This window comes from Leptonychotes weddellii, chromosome 15 (assembly GCF_054177405.1).
Source record: "Leptonychotes weddellii isolate Sample4059 chromosome 15, ASM5417740v2, whole genome shotgun sequence".
Taxonomy (NCBI): Eukaryota; Metazoa; Chordata; class Mammalia; order Carnivora; family Phocidae; genus Leptonychotes; species Leptonychotes weddellii.
The window spans coordinates 43,577,709-43,596,663 of record NC_138383.1 but is presented as its reverse complement, the minus strand read 5'-3'; the positions used below and the strand labels follow the sequence as shown (position 1 = coordinate 43,596,663).

The following is an 18,955-nucleotide window of genomic DNA, read 5'->3' as shown; positions in this document are numbered from 1 at the left end:
TCTCTGTGTTCTGCATCTATAATCTTTCAAATTGTTTCCTGTGCTCTCCCATTTTCCCTGAATTTGGGGATATCTTTGTCCATCATCTGGGATTCCATTTTCTACAATTTCAGTCCTGCTCTTTGAATAGAGGGCATTGTACGGCGCCTGGGTGGCTCAGTTAAGCGTCCGCCTTTGGCTCAGGTCATGATCTCAGAGTCCTGGGATGGAGCCCCGCATCAGGCTCCCGTCAGCTTCTCCCTTTCCCTCTGCTGCTCCCCCTGCTTGTGTTCTCTTGCTCACGCTCTCTCTCAAATAAATAAATAAAACTCTTTTTTTTTTTAAAGATTTTATTTATTTATTTGAGACAGAGAGAATGAGAGAGAGAGAGCACATGAGAGGGGGGATGGTCAGAGGGAGAAGCAGGCTCCCCGCCGAGCAGGGAGCCCGATGCGGGACTCGATCCAGGACTCCAGGATCATGACCTGAGCTGAAAGCAGTCGCTTAACCAACTGAGCCACCCAGGCGCCCTAAAACTCTTTAAATAGAGGGCATCATAATCCTGCCACTTGTCATTTTGAGTTCCTGTTGTATTCTCCTCTCTTTTAAAGTCAGCTGCTTGCTCCATAAAGCTTTTCACGCCTCATTTCAAAGAGGCCAGATCCTAGAGGACGCCTCATATTATTTTTCTGAAAAAAAAAAAAAATTCTGAACCCTTTCAACATTTTCAGTGGTATGTTTTTCTTCTGCGGGAATGATTCTCTTTTCCTGGCTCTGCAGAATTTAAAACAAAACAAAAGCAAAAGGAAAGGAAACTTGCTTTTACCTCTTTCTCCTCTGAAATTAGACTCAGTGAGTCAGCTTCGTCCTGCTCTCACGAGCCACTGGTGGGCAAATCCTTTTTCAGATTGATTACCTGGAGGACAGGTTGGGGGCATAGCTCTCAACCCCATTTCCAGAGTTTAGAAGCAGTGACATCTTTCTCCCCCTTTCCTGTGTGGTTCCCTTGTTGTTTTGAACCAGTGAACAACCATGAAACCAAGTACTAAACACTAGAGATCCCACATTTCAGTGTGAGTTTCAACTTGAATGTCTGAAATGGATCTTACCTGCATGGCTAGGACAGAAAACACCTTTCTATTCACTTAAATCTCCTATAATTAACATTTTAATGTGATGTCAGACAAACACTTGGAAATTCCTTAGATTCTTCCACCTTTCAAGAATTTTACATTCAGTATGGTAATTAACATAACATAATAAAAAAAATCTAAAAATAAAAAAAAATTTAAAAATGCTCAAAAAAATAAATTAAATAAATTAAAAATTAAAAATAAATTTAAAAAAGAATTTTACAGTCAAAGAATGTAAAAAAATACCTACACAATAGGTATTACAGCCTAAGAATCAGTTCCGTGCAAACTTTACTAGTTTTAAAATCTTAATAATGTCCCTCGAGTTTCTTATGTGAATTAATAAAATTCTCTTTTCGTATATTTATAAACCAGATTTTAAAAGGTCTACTTGTGGGATGCCTGGGTGGCTCAGTTGGTTAAGCAACTGCCTTTGGCTCAAGTCATGATCTCAGGGTCCTGGGATCGAGTCCTACCTTGGGGTCCCTACTCAGTGAAGAGCCTGCTTCTCCCTCTCCCTCTGCCATGCACACCCCCGCTTGTGCTTGCTCTCTCCCTGTCGAATAAATAAAACCTTAAAAAAAATAAAAAATAAGTAAAAGGAAAGTAAACATTAAAGATGGCAGAGCCTTGCACACACAGCATTTGATACATTTTGTCGCCCCATTGTCCCTCCCAGTGAGGGTGCTTCCTTAGCTCCAGCCAGCCTGAGCCTCGGGAGCTGCTTCTCTAGCCCAAGAGATGTTCTCCAGACAGAACCTGAGCCAACTGCTTTTTATCTCCAAGGAATTTGGATTGGAAACAAACGGACCCCAGTGTTTGCTTTGGAGGGCATTCTAAGCCAGTACAAGTGTGAGATGAAATCGTAAAGTGACTCTGTTTCTTATCATTCCTTAAAATACCTACCGTTCGCTAGTTCTCCTTCTCAGGGAGATCCGAGAGAAAGGGGGCAGGGGAGGGGAGAGAGGGAGGGACAGTTCCCGTGACTATTTGGGTCACTGTGATTACAGCGTCCATCCTGTGCAGTAGTCAAGTCTCTGAACATGGTTTCCCGCGAGGACTTTTCTTTCCTCCTGCTCCTGTATTTCTATCTCTCTGCCCACAGCTTGCTAGCTGTGTCTCCGATCCCTTCAGAGTCAGGGCAAGGGAGTAGAAGAAACAAGGGTAGGGAAAGTCTATGTGCTAGGTAGTGTCATCAGCAGGGATCCTACTCTTGCAGACTCCTGGAATTTTGAGAGACTCCCTCAGTGCTGAGGATCCCTCTCCTGCATTTCACTTAGCCCAGCTTATAGTATTTTTATTTCAGCTGGTTGCTCTTTGTTGAATCAACATCTAGGATTGTCCTCTAGGAGATCTGGTCAGCCCTCCAGGTAGCCCTGTGGATAGCTTCTTAAATACCCCCCACACACAGATCGTGTCTAGACCATGGGAAGAACTCATGCATCCCTTGCCCCCCAACCCCCCCCCCAATTGTATGCAGGTGCCTTCTTTCCACTTGACCATCTCTTGCCCCTTAGGTTCCTTAAAGCAAAAATATGCATCAAGCCACTGAGCCTCCCAACTCCTGTGGACAAGTATCAAGCTGTCCGGGTGGCCTGCTAAATCCTCTCTCACTAGGTCTGAACTACGGGGCAAGCATCCTCCACCCCTTTCCTTTGTGAAGCTCTCCCCAAAAGTGCAGAAGCCATGTTCTTCTCAGAACCCTCTGATATTCTCAGAATGGGTGAGGACCTTAATCAGCTAACAGTTTCTCAGCCACTACTTTATTTTTTTTTTAATTTTTAAAAGATTTTATTTATTTATTTATTTATTTATTTGAGAGAGAGAGAGAGAGCGAGAGCACATGAGAGGGGGGAGGGTCAGAGGGAGAAGCAGACTCCCTGCCGAGCAGGGAGTCTGATGCGGGACTCGATCCCGGGACTCCGGGATCATGACCTGAGCCGAAGGCAGTCGCTTAACCAACTGAGCCACCCAGGCGCCCCATTATTTTTTATTTATTATTATTATTATTGCCACTTCTGTGGTGGCTTGCTTCACAACTCCCTTTAGCTATCTGTTATCTCTTGTTGGATCCTTAGCACAAACTTCCATTCCAGAAGCAGTGAAAGGGATGGATTGAGGTGGAGGCGGGGACAGCTCTTTTCTCTGCACAGCAGTGGGGTTCCCCCAAAGGGTCCAGGCCTGGCGAGCGACTCCAGGATGGCTCTAAGAGGGTCAGAACTTGTCCACCATCCAGCACAGCAGGAGACCCTCCGTGACCCTGGACCTCGCCTCCCAGACCCAAACTCTGGTAGACGGGGTGAGGACACCTCCTTTTCGGGTGCTCAGTGCTGAGACATCTGGGTTCTCTCCACCCTTGAAGGAAGTGTAGCCTCTACTGGCCCAGTCTTCAATCCAGACCTGAACCACACGGGCCCAATTACCCACAGTGATCCTCTGATGCCTCAGCACTTCTGACCACAGGGCCTTTGAACCAGAATTTCCTCCGGAGGTCGATCTTCCCCGAGGAGGCCCAGAGAGAGCCAATGGCTCAGTGAGAGACTCTCGGGTGAGAAATGGAGGCAATCCCCAGTCCACTTCCTAGAACAGATCAGGCAGGAAGGGCATCTTCGCCAACCTCAGACCTTTCTACTAGCTGTGAGAGAGGCCTGGGCCTAAGGGAGCACCTCCCACTTTCTAGGGACTCAACCCTTCCCAAAGGCCTCAAGAAAATTCCTAACTTCCGCGCAAGCACCTTCCAAGCAGTAAAGACCCCTCCCCCTCTAGTCCGAGGAACTCCCAGCTGCATGGACGTTCCCACCCCTTACCCCCAAATCCAGGTAGGGAGCTGCATTCAGGCGTCCTCAATGAAGGGCAGAGCAGCTCTGGATCCAGACTCTGGTCCTTGAGGTGTCGATGGCAAGCTGTCCCGGGAAGTTTTGCAGAATCTGGACGGCAGTGATGTTGGGGAGCACGAAGAAGACCGGGACAGCTCCTAGAGGCAGCGGCCAATTCAGAAAGGAAGGACCTGTGGGAAGCCAGCAGGGGCGCTGGTGGCCACTACAGAGCCCCCCGGTACTCACCAGCTCCCCTCTCCCTGGCTACCCCTGCAACCCCCCTCCCCCCCGTTGCAGTAGCCCAGGCACCTCGCACCTCCTTAGTTAGCATCAGCCAGCGATCGGTGCGGGACCAAGAGGGAGACGGGGTCGTGGTCGAGAAAAAAGGGTTTGGAGACGGTGTCCCAGAGGAGCGTGCGTCGGGCTCTCAGGTGGCCCGGCCAAGGTCGTGCCCGGGAGGCGCCGGCAGCTCCAGCCACCGCCAGGTGGCGCTCCAACGGGAGGCTCCGACAGGTGCAAGCCGCGGCGCTCTGCGGGGCCCCGGGGTGAGATTCTGTAAGAGGGAGTTTTGCGAAGCATGTTGCTGGACCCTGGCAGCCTGCACCCTTCTTTATCCAGGAGGCCAGCTAGAGCGGAAAGAGGCGCTTCAGGAACCCTAACTCGGGGAGGCTGATACCAGCCAACACAGGCAAAGAGGAGATTCAAGTCTTCACCCTCATCTATGTGGATCATATTCAGGACACGGGCTTATTTACTCAAGCGGGCAAGTGCATAGAAGAGAAACACCTTGATATTCATCCATCGCCAGATGGTTATTTTGAAATGTATGATTTTGTCACACCTTAATATAGACGTTAGCGGTACACTTAAAGTTCTTAATTTAAAATTGTGTTTTCCCCGCTTCGTTGAGGTATCACTGACAAATCATTTAGCCAGGGTTTTAACAGCAATTTTAGTTAAATGCTTGGCAATGTGATTCAGCGATTTCATGGTTGTGAATAATCATAGCATTGAAATAAAATGAACATACACAGGCATACCTTGGAGATATTGTAAGTTCCATTCCAGACCACAGCAGTAAGTGAGTCAAATGAATTTTTTTTGGTTTCCCAGTGCATATAAAAGTTATGTTCATGTTATACAATGGCTTATTAAGGGGCGCCTGGGTGGCTCAGTCGTTAAGCATCTGCCTTCGGCTCAGGTCATGATCTCAGGGTCCTGGAATCGAGCCCCGCATCGGGCTCCCTGCTCGGCGGGAAGCCTGCTTCTCCCTCTCCCACTCCTCCTGCTTGTGTTCCCTCTCTCGCTGTCTCTCTCTGTCAAATAAATAAATAAAATCTTTAAAAAAAAATAGCCTATTAAGTGTGCAATAGCATTATGTCATAAAAAACAAGGTACATACCTTAATTTAAAAATACTTTATCGCCAGAGAATGCTAACCATCATCTGAGCTTCCAACCAAGTCATAATCACAGATTTCAGATCACCATAACAAATAGAATAATGAAAAGGTTTGAAATATTGCAAGAATTAGCAAAATGTGACCCTGAGCCCCGAAGTGAGCAAATGCTGTTGGAAAAATGGTGCCCTTAGATTTGCTTTGATGCAGAGTTGCCGCAAACCTTTAATGTGTAAAAAACACAATATCCACAAAGTGCAATGCAATGAAATATGCCTGTAGCGGTATTTCCATCACTGTTTGGTTTCATTTTCCTTGGTTTATAAGGGCTTTAAAATTTGCAATGGCATTTAATAAATCAACACTTTACTAAGGCTTGGTTTCTTTACTTTTTTTTTTTTAAAGATTTTATTTATTTATTTGACAGAGAGAGACACAGCGAGAGAGGGAACACAAGCAGGGGGAGTGGGAGAGGGAGAAGCAGGCTTCCCGCGGAGCAGGGAGCCCGATGCGGGGCTCGATCCCAGGACCCTGGGACCACGACCTGAACCGAAGGCAGACGCTTAACGACTGAGCCACCCAGGCGCCCCTCTTTACTTTTTTAAAGTATCTGTATTCCTTTCAATTTGGCTTTGCAAGGTGTAATCATCCCCTCTGCACCCCAGATTTCTCTTGGGGTATCTGGAGGCATCTGCTTTAGCAATAGGGTGCTTGAGGTGGGCAGTACCATGTAACTGAGTTTGTACCTTGCATGCAGTAAGTTCACTGTGGTCCCGATGTTTCTAGATCCTGGTATGTTAACTACCAACTCTGGGTCTGTAGATCAGTGCCTGGGTCTGTAGATCAGAAACACCAGGCCAGGGGCGCCTGGCTGGTTCAGTCGGTTAAGTGGCTGCATTCGGCTCAGGTCATGATCTCAGGATCCTGGGATTGAGCCCTGCAACCGTCCGGCTTCCGGCTCAGCGGGAAGCCTGCTTCTCCCTCTCCCTCTGCCCCCTCCCCACTCTTGCTCTCTCACTCACTCTCTCTCAAGTAAATAGATAAAATCTTCAAAAAAAAAATATTTGTATGACTCTTATGTTAAAAAGGTATACATACGTGTATATGCATGTACAGCTGTACAAATCGAAAGAACGTGCAGTTGGCACAGACGTGTACATCTGTACAAACCATCTACACAAATACATACATGCTTAGATGCATGAATATTTGTGTACATGTGTGTGAACATGCATATGTACTTCCTACTTCTGCCCACTCTAAAGGAAGACACGCAAACACACCCCAGTGGCAATGAGCGCACCTAATGACCAGATTGTGGTCTCTAATACTCCCCACAAATAAGTCAAGACTCTTCGCTCAAGAGGCCAGCAGGATCAAGTCTTCTGGTGCAGACTGTCTTCCTGGCTTTCTGACAACTGCCTTCTTGTTGTGTCCTCACGTGGCCTTTCCTCTGTGCATGTGCAAAGAGAGAGAGAAAGATCAGCTGTCTCTTCCTCTTCTTATAAGGACACTGCAAGGTCACCCTTATGACCTCACTTAACCTTCATTACCTCCTTAAATATAGTCTCACGGGGGTTAGGGCTTCAACCGTGAATTGGGGGGGACACAGCTCAGTAACGCAGAGTGGGGCTCATTCTGGGACTAGATCACAGTAGGTACTAGACAGCCCTGGAACGTTTTCTTCAGGGAAAAGGTGAAAAACTATAAGGAAAAAAAAAACTATTTGGTATGTCACAAGGAAGCCATCCAGCTTAAAGGGACATGTAGTAATTACAGCTGGAACAATTTGAACATAAAAATAATACTGATGATTATAAAATGATAGATGACAGGTAGATAGATAGATAATAGTTTGATAGATAGACAGGAGATGTGGAGTGACTCCCACATAAAGGACAATACCAAGGGCCAACTTGTAAAATTGAAAAGATTGCTAGTGTTGGAAAATTATCATTCTGCCATCATCATGGTAAACATGGATCATGCAAGAATCATCCATGAATCTTAAACATCGGGAACTAGGGGGAAATTATACTGAGGAGCAGGATGTTTCTATTGTCTTGAAGTATCTCCCCCACACACTTATTAGTTGTGGGTGAAAAGACGTTTTATCTTATAGATAGGGGATAAAACACTTCACTGGGCAATCAAAATTATTAGCAAAGATTTTTTTTTTCTTTTTACCAACTACTGTGAAGGACAGGTGGATATTGTGAGCCTCTGTAGGGGAGGCAAAATTTTACCGTCTTAGGGTCTTTGGATGGGCCTGAGAATTAAATTTACATGAGACAGATTAACAAGGAAAAAACCCCATAGATTCATACAATGTAGGTTTTGCATGGCCTCGGAGTTCTCATAAGGAAATGAAGACCCAAAGAAGTGGCAAAACCTAAGGCCTGTTTAACTAGGTTGGACAAAGAAAAGCAATTGTGGAAAAGTAGCTAAAATACACTGTGCGGCTAAGGAAAGATAAGAATTATTATAACAAGGTCTCTTTGCACAGAATTCTCTCAGCCTTGACTCCCAGTCTCTGGTGATAAAAATGTTTCTTTCCTCCTGGCACAAGGAGGATATCTTTCACAGGGGTTTTATCGCTTAATTCCAGGGAGAAAAGGAGGGGGGAGGTGTCAATCTTTTACCTGCTGTTTCTTTAGGTGTCTTTAGCTCAAAATATGCCAAAGCAGCATATTTTGGATGCTACCCTTCACTTCCAACTGTCAAACCCTGACAAAGGCTCAGGATCACCCACGTAGCCTTTCAACTAAGAGTGAATAAACTGAATCAAATTATGAGTGACATAAGATAAATCTAAATCATGCAATCTTCTTTTTAAAAAATGGGGAGATGGGCGCCTGGGTGGCTCAGTTGGTTAAGCGGCTGCCTTCGGCTCAGGTCATGATCCTGGAGTCCCTGGATCGAGTCCCGCATCGGGCTCCCTGCTCGGCAGGGAGTCTGCTTCTCCCTCTGATCCTCCTCCCTCTCATGCTCTCTGTCCCTCATTCTCTCTGTCTCAAATAAATAAATAAAATCTTTAAAAAAAATAAAAATTTAAAAAAATAAAAAATGGGGAGAGAGGTGTGTATTATTAAAATATGTCCACATCATAACTGACACCAAAAAGCTACGGAAATACTCCAGACTAAAGAAAACAAAAGACACTTAGTGTCTTTTGCAAATGGCAGGATTCCCTTCTTTTTTAAGGCTGAATAATATTCCATTTATGTATATATACCAAATTTTTTTTTCTCCATTCATCCATGTGTGGACACGTGGCTGTCTCCGTGCCCTGGCTACTGCAGATAATGTTGTAATGAACATGCAAATGCAGATACATCATCGATACAGTGATTTTGTTTCCTTTGGATATATACCCAGAGGTGGGATTGCTGGATCTTATGATAGTTCTATTTTTAACTTTTTAAGGAACCTCCATACTGTTTTCCAGAGTGGCTGAACCGATTTACTTTCTCTCTTCGCAAAACTGCCACCAATATTTGCTATCCTTTGTCTTTTTTGGTAATGGACATCCTAATGGGTGTAAAGCGATATCTCATTGTGGTTTTGATTTGTGTTTCCCTGATGACTCTGAGCACCTTTTCATGACCCTGTTGGCCATTTGTATGTCTTCTTTGGAAAAATGTCTGTTCAGATCCTTTGCCATTTTATTTTTGTTACAGTTGGCACACAATGTTACATTAGTTTCAGGTGTAAGACATAGTGATTGGACAGGCAGTAATTTCTCTGACAGCAGCCGTAGCAACATTTCCCTAGCTATGTCTCCTAAGGCAAAGGAAATGAAAACAAAAATCAACTATTGGGACTACATCAAAATAAAAACTTTTGCACAGCAAAGGAAACCATCAAGAAAACCAAAAGCCAACCTGCTAAACAGGAGAAGATGTTTGCAAATGATACACCCAATAAGGGGTTAATATCCAAAACATGTAAAGTACTTATATAACTCAGCATCCACCACCACCCCCCAAAATAATAATCTGATTAAAAATGGGCAGAGGAGGGGCAACTGGGTGGCTCAGATGGTTAAGTGTCTGCCTTCGGCTCGGGTCATGATCCCAGAGTCCTGGGATCGAGCCCCACATCGGGCTCCCTGCTTGGTGGGGAGTCTGCTTCTCCCTCTCCCTCTACTGTTCCCCCTGGTTGTGCTCTCTCGTTCTCTCTGTTGAATAAATAAATAAAATCTTTAAAAAAATAAAAATAAAAAAAGGGCAGAGGATCTGAATAGACATTTTTCCAAAGAAGACATACAGATGGTCAACAGACACATGAAAAGATGTCTTTCCCATTTTTTTGAGTTATTTGTTTTTCTGCTGGTTGAGTTGTATGAGTTCCTTATATAGTTGGGGTATTAGCCCCTTCTTGGATATATGGTTTGCAAACATTTTCTCCCATTCTATAGATTGCCTCTTCATTTTGTTGGTGGTTTCCTTTGCTGTGCAGAAGCTTTTTAGTTTAATGTAGTCCAGCTTATGTATTTTTGTTTCTGTTGCTTTTGCTTTTGGGGTCAAATCCAAAAAATCGTCGCCAAGACCAATGTCAAGGAGATTACCCCCTAGATTTTCTTCTAGGAGTTTCATGGTTTCCAGTCTTATGTTCAAGTCTTCGATCCATGTTGTGTTGATTAGTTGTATATGGTGTAAGATAAGGGTCCAGTTTCCTTACTTTGCAAGGGGAGTTTCCATCTGTGTTTGGGCTTCTAGTCAAATCCTTTTCTCCTGACCTGGCATCTGCCTTCCATGCATATTCACAGAGTTAGATATACTCTAAAAAATTTTAGATACTCCATATGAGGGACTCATACAGTATTTGTCTTTTTGAAACTGGCTCATTTCACTTAGTATAATGTTTTCAAGTTTCATCCATGTTGTCACAAATGATAGGATTTCCTTCTTTTTCAAGACTGAATAATATTCCCTTGTGTGTATATACCGCATGCTCTTTATACATTAATCCATTAATGGACATTTGAGTTGTTTCCATATCTGGGATATTGTGAATAAGCAAGTGGGACTATATCGAACTACAAAACATCTGCACAGCAAAGGAAACCATCACAAGAGTGACAAGGCAACCTACAGAATGGAGAAAATATTTGCAAACCATTTATCTGATAAGAGATTAATATCCAAAATATTTAATAAACTCCTACAACTCAAAAGCATAAGGAAACCAAATGACCCAATTTAAAAAGGGAAAATGATTTGAATGGACACTTCTCAAAAAAAAAAAAAAGATATACAGGGGCACCTGGCTGGCTCATTTGGTAGAGCACGTGACTCTTGATCTTGGGGTCATGAGTTCGAGCCCCACATAGAGCTTACTTAAAAATAAAAAAAGAAGAGGGGCACCTGGGTGGCTCAGATGGTTAAGCGTCTTCCTTAGGCTCAGGTCATGATCTCAGGGTCCTGGGATCGAGTCCCGAGTCAGGCTCCCTGCTCAGCGGGAAGCCTGCTTCTCCCTCTCCCACTCCTCCTGCTTGTGTTCCCTCTCTCACTGTCTCTCTCTCTGTCAAATAAATAGATTTTAAAAATCCTTAAAAAAAAAAAAAAAGACATACAAATGGCCACCAGGTATACAAAAAGGTGCTCAACATCACAAATCATCAGGAAAATGCAAATCAAACCTCAATATCACCTCACACCTGCCAGGTTGGATATTGACCCAAAAAAGGCCAAAACATGAGAGATAACATGTGTTGGCAAGGATGTGGAGAAACGGGAACTCTCATACACTCTTGGTGAGAATGTAAAATGGTGCAGTCCCTGCGGAAAACAGTATGGAGTTTCCTTTAAAAATTAAAAATAAAACTCCCATAAAACTCAGCAATCCCCCTTTGTGTATATATCCAAAAGAATTGAAATCAAGATCTCAAGGAGATCTATGCATTCCCACATTCACTGCAGCGCTCTTCACAGTGGCTAAGGAGAATGTCATTTGTCTTTTTTATTTTTAGAGATTTCATATGGATCATGTATATTCCATCAAAAGCGCAACACATTTGAAATTGAAAAAGAGGGACGCCGGGGTGGCTCAGTCGGTTAAGCGTCTGCCTTCAGCTCAGGTCGTGATCCCAGGGTCCTGGGATCGAGCCCCACATTGGATTCTCTGCTCACTGGGGAGCTTGCTTCTCCCTCTCCCTCTGCCTGCCCCTCTGCCTACTTGTGCTCTCTCTCTGTCAAATAAATAAAACCTTTTAAAAATAAAATAAAGTAAAATAAAATTGGAAAAGAAATTCACTGTTGTCTTCTCTGGCCCCACCCTAGAGTCTCACTGCTGCCCTCCCTTGCGCATCCCTCATGCTCTCTCCCTACGGAGGACTCACGCCAGCACCTGCCACTGGGTTGATGGGCACTCCTTCTGAAAGGTCACCTTCCCCACTAGACCTGGACACTCTCTTTACTCGCCCCTGTCCCCTGTGTGCACCACACCCCTAGTCAACTTCACCCACCAATGTGCTTACTTAAGGAAGTTTTCCTTCACCAAACCTGGTCTGTGGGCAAAAAGTGTAACACTCTAACATTTCCTCTGATCAAGACAGCCTTAATAGAGCTTGGAACAAAGCAGAGTCATGTTGGGAAGGAGACTGGTTTTTGATCAGTGTATGGCCCAGTACATATCCAAGGGTCCTGGGAAAACTTAACTGGATCTCAAATGCTTCAGCACCTCTAGGGGCCACTCTGAAGGCCAAGAGGAGAAACGAGCTCATCATCCACAAGAAAGATGTCATCTTAGGAGCAAGAAAAGGTCCCTACTCACCTGGGGATTCACTGTCAGAAACTCAGCCACCACCTGCCTTTCTCGAGCCTCACTCAGAGACAATTTGAGCACTAAACGGACAAAGCTGAGCAAAGAGCAGCCATGAGAGTCCAATCTTGCCCACCGTTCCCAGACACGCCAACCAGGAATCCCCAAAGCTTCATCTGAGGGAGCATTCCCCCTTCTTAGGGTCAAAATTCAGAAGGCCTTGGCCACTGCTCCTCATAAAGAACACATTAATATCCCCATTTTACAGATAAGAAAATGAAAATCATAGTTTCATGCTTTCATGTTCTCTGTTGTCAGACGTGTTATTCAATTCCCTCCTTGACCCCAAATTCTAGGAGACCCCAACACAAGTCGCATATAGATACCAGCCTCCAGACCCAAGAAACCATTCTCAAATTTCTCAGATTTAACATGTTTGGAACATGAACACTGGTTCTCTAATGTCCTTCGGGATGCTCCGGAGCCCCCCACCCCTCCCCACCATGGGCTGCCCCGGCCCTCTGAGCTCAACCGACCCCAATAATATTGGCTACCCCCCCCATGAAGAAATCAGACAATGTCTTTTTATGACATTTATGACAATTTGAGCTGACCCCCAGCTCTGGCCCCCATGAATTCAGATTTCTGCCCAAGCCTCAGTGGGATTTCTTTTAGGACTCATTTCTCGTCTCGGGATTCAGGGACTCCCATAGTGCAAGCCTAGCTCTAGAATCCCTAGCACAGGAAAGTAGCAGTTGGACCCAGATCATAATGCTACTGTGGTGTTCTCACAATCTCCAAATGGCAGCAAGTTCATAAAACACAGAGCAAAGAAGGGGTTCAGGGGACATTAAGTTGGCACCCCCTGATACCTTAGTGAAGTAGTAGATGAAATCCTGCCCCATCGGCAGCAACAGCCTGCATTTCATAGTTTATATATGGGAGCTATTTGTAAACTATAGTCCCTCCCTAATACATTAAGAATTACATAAACCAGGGCCTGGGTGGTTCAGTGGATTAAGCGGTTAAGCGTCTGCCTTCCGCTCAGGTCATGATCTCAGGGTCCTGGGATGGTCCTATGTTGGGCTCCCTGCTCAGCAGGGGAGTCTGCTTCTCCCTCTGCCCCTCCCCCCGCTCGTGTGCACTCTCTCTCCCTCAAAAATAAATAAATAAAATCTTAAAAAAAAATTACAGAAACCACAAGGGTGAACTGATGACCATGTACTACAGTAAGAAGCAGGATTAAGTCAACCCTTTGAAGCTGAGGGGCACCAAAGAGGAGAAAAAAAGACAAAACCCGGAACAATTAGTATTGATTGAGACTATATTCATGAAGATTTTATATGCATTTGCTTATTTAATCCTCAAAGTAAACCTGCTATTTAGGGATAGCTACCCACTTCCAAATGAGGAGAAGGACACAGTTCAGAGAGGTTTCGTAACAGAATTACATGGTTAAATTATGACATGGCTAGAATTCGAATCTCTCTGCCTTTTTCTGAAGCTCAAATTCCTAAACACAGGGGCACCTGGGTGGCTCAGTTGGTTGGGTGTCTGCCTTCCGCTGGGATCATGATCCCAGGGTCCTGGGATCAAGTCCCACATGAGGCTCCCTGCTCAGTGGGGAGTCTGCTTCTCCCTCTCCCTCTGCTGCTCCCCCAGTTTGTGCTCTCTCTCTGTCAGATAAATAAAATCTTTAAAAAAAAAAAAAATCCTAAACACCGGCGTCTTCACCGTGTACATCTAACCCAGGGTATGCTGGGTTTTCAACTCTCCTATCAATCATCTGAGATTCCTCCCTTTTTCCATAACCTCCTTCCAGCTTATTCCCATAATCACAGGTTCTCTGACCACATGGGAACCCCCAGGGCATTGAATCCGCTTCTCAGGAACAAGCCCCCACCTCTCTTCATTTTTTTTTTTAAGATTTTATTTATTTATTTATTTATTTGACAGAGAGAGACACAGCGAGAGAGGGAACACAAGCAGGGGGAGTGGGAGAGGGAGAAGCAGGCTTCCCGCGGAGCAGGGAGCCCGATGCGGGGCTGGATCCCAGGGTCCTGGGATCATGACCTGAGCCTAAGCAGACGTTTAACGGACTGAGCCACCCAGGCGCCCCTCTGTGATCTCCTTTTGAGATGCTTCTATTTCCCAGGGTCCTCTGACATCTCAGGCTCCCGTCTTCAAGCTACCATAAACACTTCTTGCCAGTGTCTTCTGCAAGATCTGCCTCAAAAGGACTAGTTGACCCCTTCGGTCATTGCCCCCACCCCTGTGCTCTCTCTGACCATACAGGGTCTTGGAAATCTCGAGCATTTCTTCATTTGCTTCAATGTCTTCCATTGTTAACTCTGTGGTGACAGTGTCTAAAAAGTCATGTCTCTACTTCATTCCTGCAGTATTATCTCTACGTGCATGTGCTACAGGAAGTTAAAAAGAAATGTATCTCAAACCGAAACCCTCGAACTCTCCCCGCAAACAAAAGTGACTTTTCCTCTTGTCTCCAATCTCAAGTAATAGCCGCACAAGATGTCCAGTAAATTAATCCTTGACCAACCTCTCAAACTACACAAGAACAATGCCGCACTGCTGTTCTCTCTATACAGATCTCTATTATCAACCGTTCATTTCCCGACACTTCCACAGCACTCGCACCCCATACCCATAGGCTTCCGCCTTGGGGCAAATGTCAATTCCTCAAACAATGCAATGGATGGTATTGCAATTTAAAAGATAATGTTTCAATCTCCAAACACCAGCTGACAAATGTCGCTGACTTCTTTTTCCCATTAGGAAGTGGACTTAATAATGTAATTTCCACCCACCACCTGATTGGCCAGGGGCCCTGCAAGAGAGAAAGCTGAAATGAATGAACAAGCATCTAAGACGGTCACCGGGTCACGAGCAATCGTCAAACACGTCAATTATCTCCGGTGAAAACGAGATCAGGTAAGAAGCCTATTTTTAAAGTATTAATTGGTGAGTGTGCTTCCATTAAAGCCAGGAGGGTGCATTTATAATCCATTTTCTTTTGGTGTAAGCCGAACTTAAAAATGATGTGACTTTTAACACCCCGCCTTTAGGATGCTTCAATCCGTTTCCAACCACGGCAGCGTTCCCTGCCCTGCTCGCTTCCCCTCTGGCCCGGGCCTCGGGAGGGACGGGAAGGCACCCACACTTCGCCCCGCTCCCTCCGCTGCATTTTGCAAACACTCCCTCACTTCAAACGCCTCGGTGAGGGAGCCCTCTTGTGGCCATCAGGGCGCAGCGCAGGGAGTTTTGCAGCGTTGGCGTGTGCCCCCTGCTGGCCGTCTGCTGAATCACTGGAACCGAATGTTCCGTTTCCTCCAGATTACCTCATTTGTGGGTGTGCGTTGCTCACACTATTCTCTTATCATCCCTTTTCTTTTTGTAAAGTGGATAGCAGTGTTTCCACTCTCAATTGTACTTTTACTACTTTGTGTCTTTCCTCTTTTTTCTTTGGCCCGTCAAGGTAATTTTGTCCATTTTGTTGATCTTTTCGCACGTTTGATTTTGTGGATTTTATCTACTGTTTTCTTATTCTCTATTTCATTTATCTCCCCTTTAATCTTTATTATTTCCTTCTTTCTTCTAACTTTGGGTCTAGTTCTTTTTCTAGTTCCTTAACGTATAAGTTAAGTTGTTCATTTGAGGGCACCGGGGTGGCTCAGTTGGTTAAGTGTCTGCCTTTTGACTGAGGTCATGATCCCAGGGTCCTGAGATGGGGTCACGAATTCGGCTCCCTGCTCAGGGGAGAGTCTGCTTCGCCCTCTCCTGCTTTCTCTCTCAAACAAAAATAATAAAGTCTTTTCTAAAAATTTAAAAATTTTTTAAAAAGATATTGATTTGAGAGCTTTATTGAAGAAAATATAAAGATCCATAAGCAAATAAAAAGATGTTCAACATCATTAGCCATTAGGGACAAATTAAAACAACAATGAGGTATCACTGCACATCCATCGGAATGGCTAAAATTAGAAAGTCACCACCCCAAAAGTTGGCGAGGAGGCAGAGAAACTGGATCACTCACACACTGCTGACGGGAATGTAAATTGGCGCAGCCAACTATGGGAAACAGATTGGCAATTTCTCAAAAACGAAACATGCAACTCTCATTTAATGCAGTAGTTACACTTCTGGGAAGTTGTTCAGAGAAAAGAAGACATTAATGTTCATGGGGAAAAAAGCTAATGCTCAATTTTTTATATCAGTTTTATTTGTAATAGCCAAGAACTGGAAACAACACAAACGTCCATTTGTAGGTGATTAGACAGACATCCATACTAATGGGACACTACTCAGCAATGAAAATTGACTCAAGCAATAACCCTGGATGAATCTCCAGAGAACTATCCTGAGGGAAGAAAGGCCAATCACAAATGATTACACACTGTATGATTCGGTTTATGTAGAATTTATGAAATGATAGAGACATAGCAATGGGAGGGCAAATTAGTGGTTGCCAGTGGGGGAAACTGGGTAAAGGAAGCACAGCATCTCTCCATTATTTTTTACAACTGGGTGTGAAATAAAAGAACACAAATAGAAACAACCCAAATATCTAGCAGAAAGGTAATTGTTTATTTATGTCACCTCCTCAGTAAGGTGTGTTTTCTTGTGCATATACCTGAAAAATTCTAAAGAAAAATACATAAAAATAATTAGAATGGCATGACTATAGTTGATTTCTACTTTTTATTTCAATTTTTTTTGTAAGTAAGCTCTATGTGGGACTCGAACTCACAACCTCCAGATCAAGAGTCACTTGCTCTATGGGCTGAGCCAGCCAAGCGCCCCTTGATTTCACTTTTTAAATTATCGCCAAATTTAGGGGTGCCTGGATGACTCAGTTGGTTAAGCGTCTGCCTTCGGCTCAGGTCATGATCCCAGGGTCCTGCTTCTCCCTCTCCCTCTCCCCCTGCCTGTGCTCTCTCACGCGCTCCTCCTCAAATAAATAATTTTTTAAAATTTAAATTTATCACCAAATTTAATTAGTTTTATTAACACAAACAGCCTTTACTCATTGTGATGTTGCAAAAAACAAATAAGAAAGTGCTGAAAATACAAACAGCGGGAATTAAGGATCCTCACCAGGGGAGCTGGATATCTCACATGCTGTCAGTGGGAATGCAAAATAATTCAACCCCTTTGGGAAATGGTTTGACAGTGTCTTAAAGAGTTGAATATACACTTACTATATGATCTGGCCATTCCAGACTGAGGTAGTAACCAAGAGAAATCAAAGTGTGTGCCCACACAGTGACTTTTTCAGGAATGTCCATAGCAATTTTATTTCAAACACACAACTGGAAATAACCCAGACGTCCATTGGTAGATGAACTTGTGAGCAAACTAACATACGATGCCATCTAGGACAAACCACTGACAAAGGAACAAACAGATACATCTCAAAATATTATGCTGGATGAAAGAGGCTAGACAGAAAACAGTACATACTATATGGTTATATCTACTTTTTTTTTTAAGATTTTATTTATTTATTTGACACACAGAGAGAGATAGCGAGAGAGAGAGGGAGAGAGAGAGAGAAAGAGCACAAGCAGGGGGAGCAGCAGGCACAGAGAGAGAAGCAGCCTTCCTGCATGAGCAGGGAGCCCAACGCGGGGCTCAATCCCAGGACTCTGGAATCATGACCTGAGCTGAAGGCAGCGGTTTAACCAACTGAGCCACCCAGGCGCCCCTATATCTACTTTTTTACACTTGATCTTAACAAAAAGGCCAAGAAGCAATATATATATAGCTACTTTTAAAAATTCTGGTAAATGCAAATTAACCAAGAGTGATGGAAGATGAGTGGTCACTTGGGGAAGGGGGGAGGACACAGGGACAGAAAGAGACTACAAAAGACCCTTATGTAAAGGATAAGTCCAATAATTATTCTCAAACAAAAAACAAGATGAAGAAAGAGAAAGAACTGTATAGGGTGCAGCCAATTCAGACCCCTAGGTGCCCTCCCCTGAGCAGTGGGGGGACTTGCTGAGCCCCCAGGGGCGGCCTGAACTCCTGACAGGCAGTTCCTTCTCCACAGCTGGGGGCATTTGGAGGGATTTTCTGTAAAGGGAGTGTTGCTCTTTGAGCTGACTGTAGAACTTGGTCTTTATGAAGCAGCATAATGCAGCCTTCCCTAGAAAAACAAATTTCAACACATGACTGCTGGGGTCAGTGCACAGACAGGGGCTGAGAGCACTAGGGATGTCTTAATTCTTCTCCCTTTCCTGTTTCAGGCTGGGTCTGTTAGTCCCTGAATCCTAATTATCCAGGAACACATCCCCCCTTCCCGTGGCTGTACACAGCTGGAGAGGGAGGATAGGTCCAGACACCCCAACCTGGATGCTGACCTTGCCACTGGGGCTGTGTGGCCATGGGAAAGTTCTCAACCTCTGGGCCTCCCGTATAAAATGGGGATCATTCCACCTATGTTGCAGGGTTGAGGTCAGAATAGAAAAAAACATGAGTGAGGATTTGGCAGAAGCACAAATGCAACCACCTGAGACAGTCCGCTTGAAGTCCCCACACTGCGCCCAGGTTGATGCGGATAACCCAATATACTAAAACACGGTTTTGTTTCTCAGTTTCCATTGACAGGGGCGGAGAAACTGGAGCTATTAAAAAAGGGTCTCTTGGGCGCCTGGGTGGCTCAGATGGTTAAGCGTCTGCCTTCGGCTCAGGTCATGATCCCAGAGTCCTGGGATCGAGTCCCACATCGGGCTCCCGGCTCGGCGGGGAGCCTGCTTCTCCCTCTGACCCTCTCCCCTCTCATGCTGTTTCTCTCTCGCTCGCTCTCTAAAAAATAAATAAATAAAATCTTTAAAAAAAAAAAA

General features: G+C 44.6%; 1 non-coding gene across 1 annotated transcript in view; it reads left to right on the top strand.

The window, feature by feature from the left end:
- The window catches only part of LOC102729136 (uncharacterized), a 161,858-nt gene that overhangs the window by 100,406 nt on the left and 42,497 nt on the right, over positions 1–18,955 (top strand). The window lies entirely within an intron of this gene.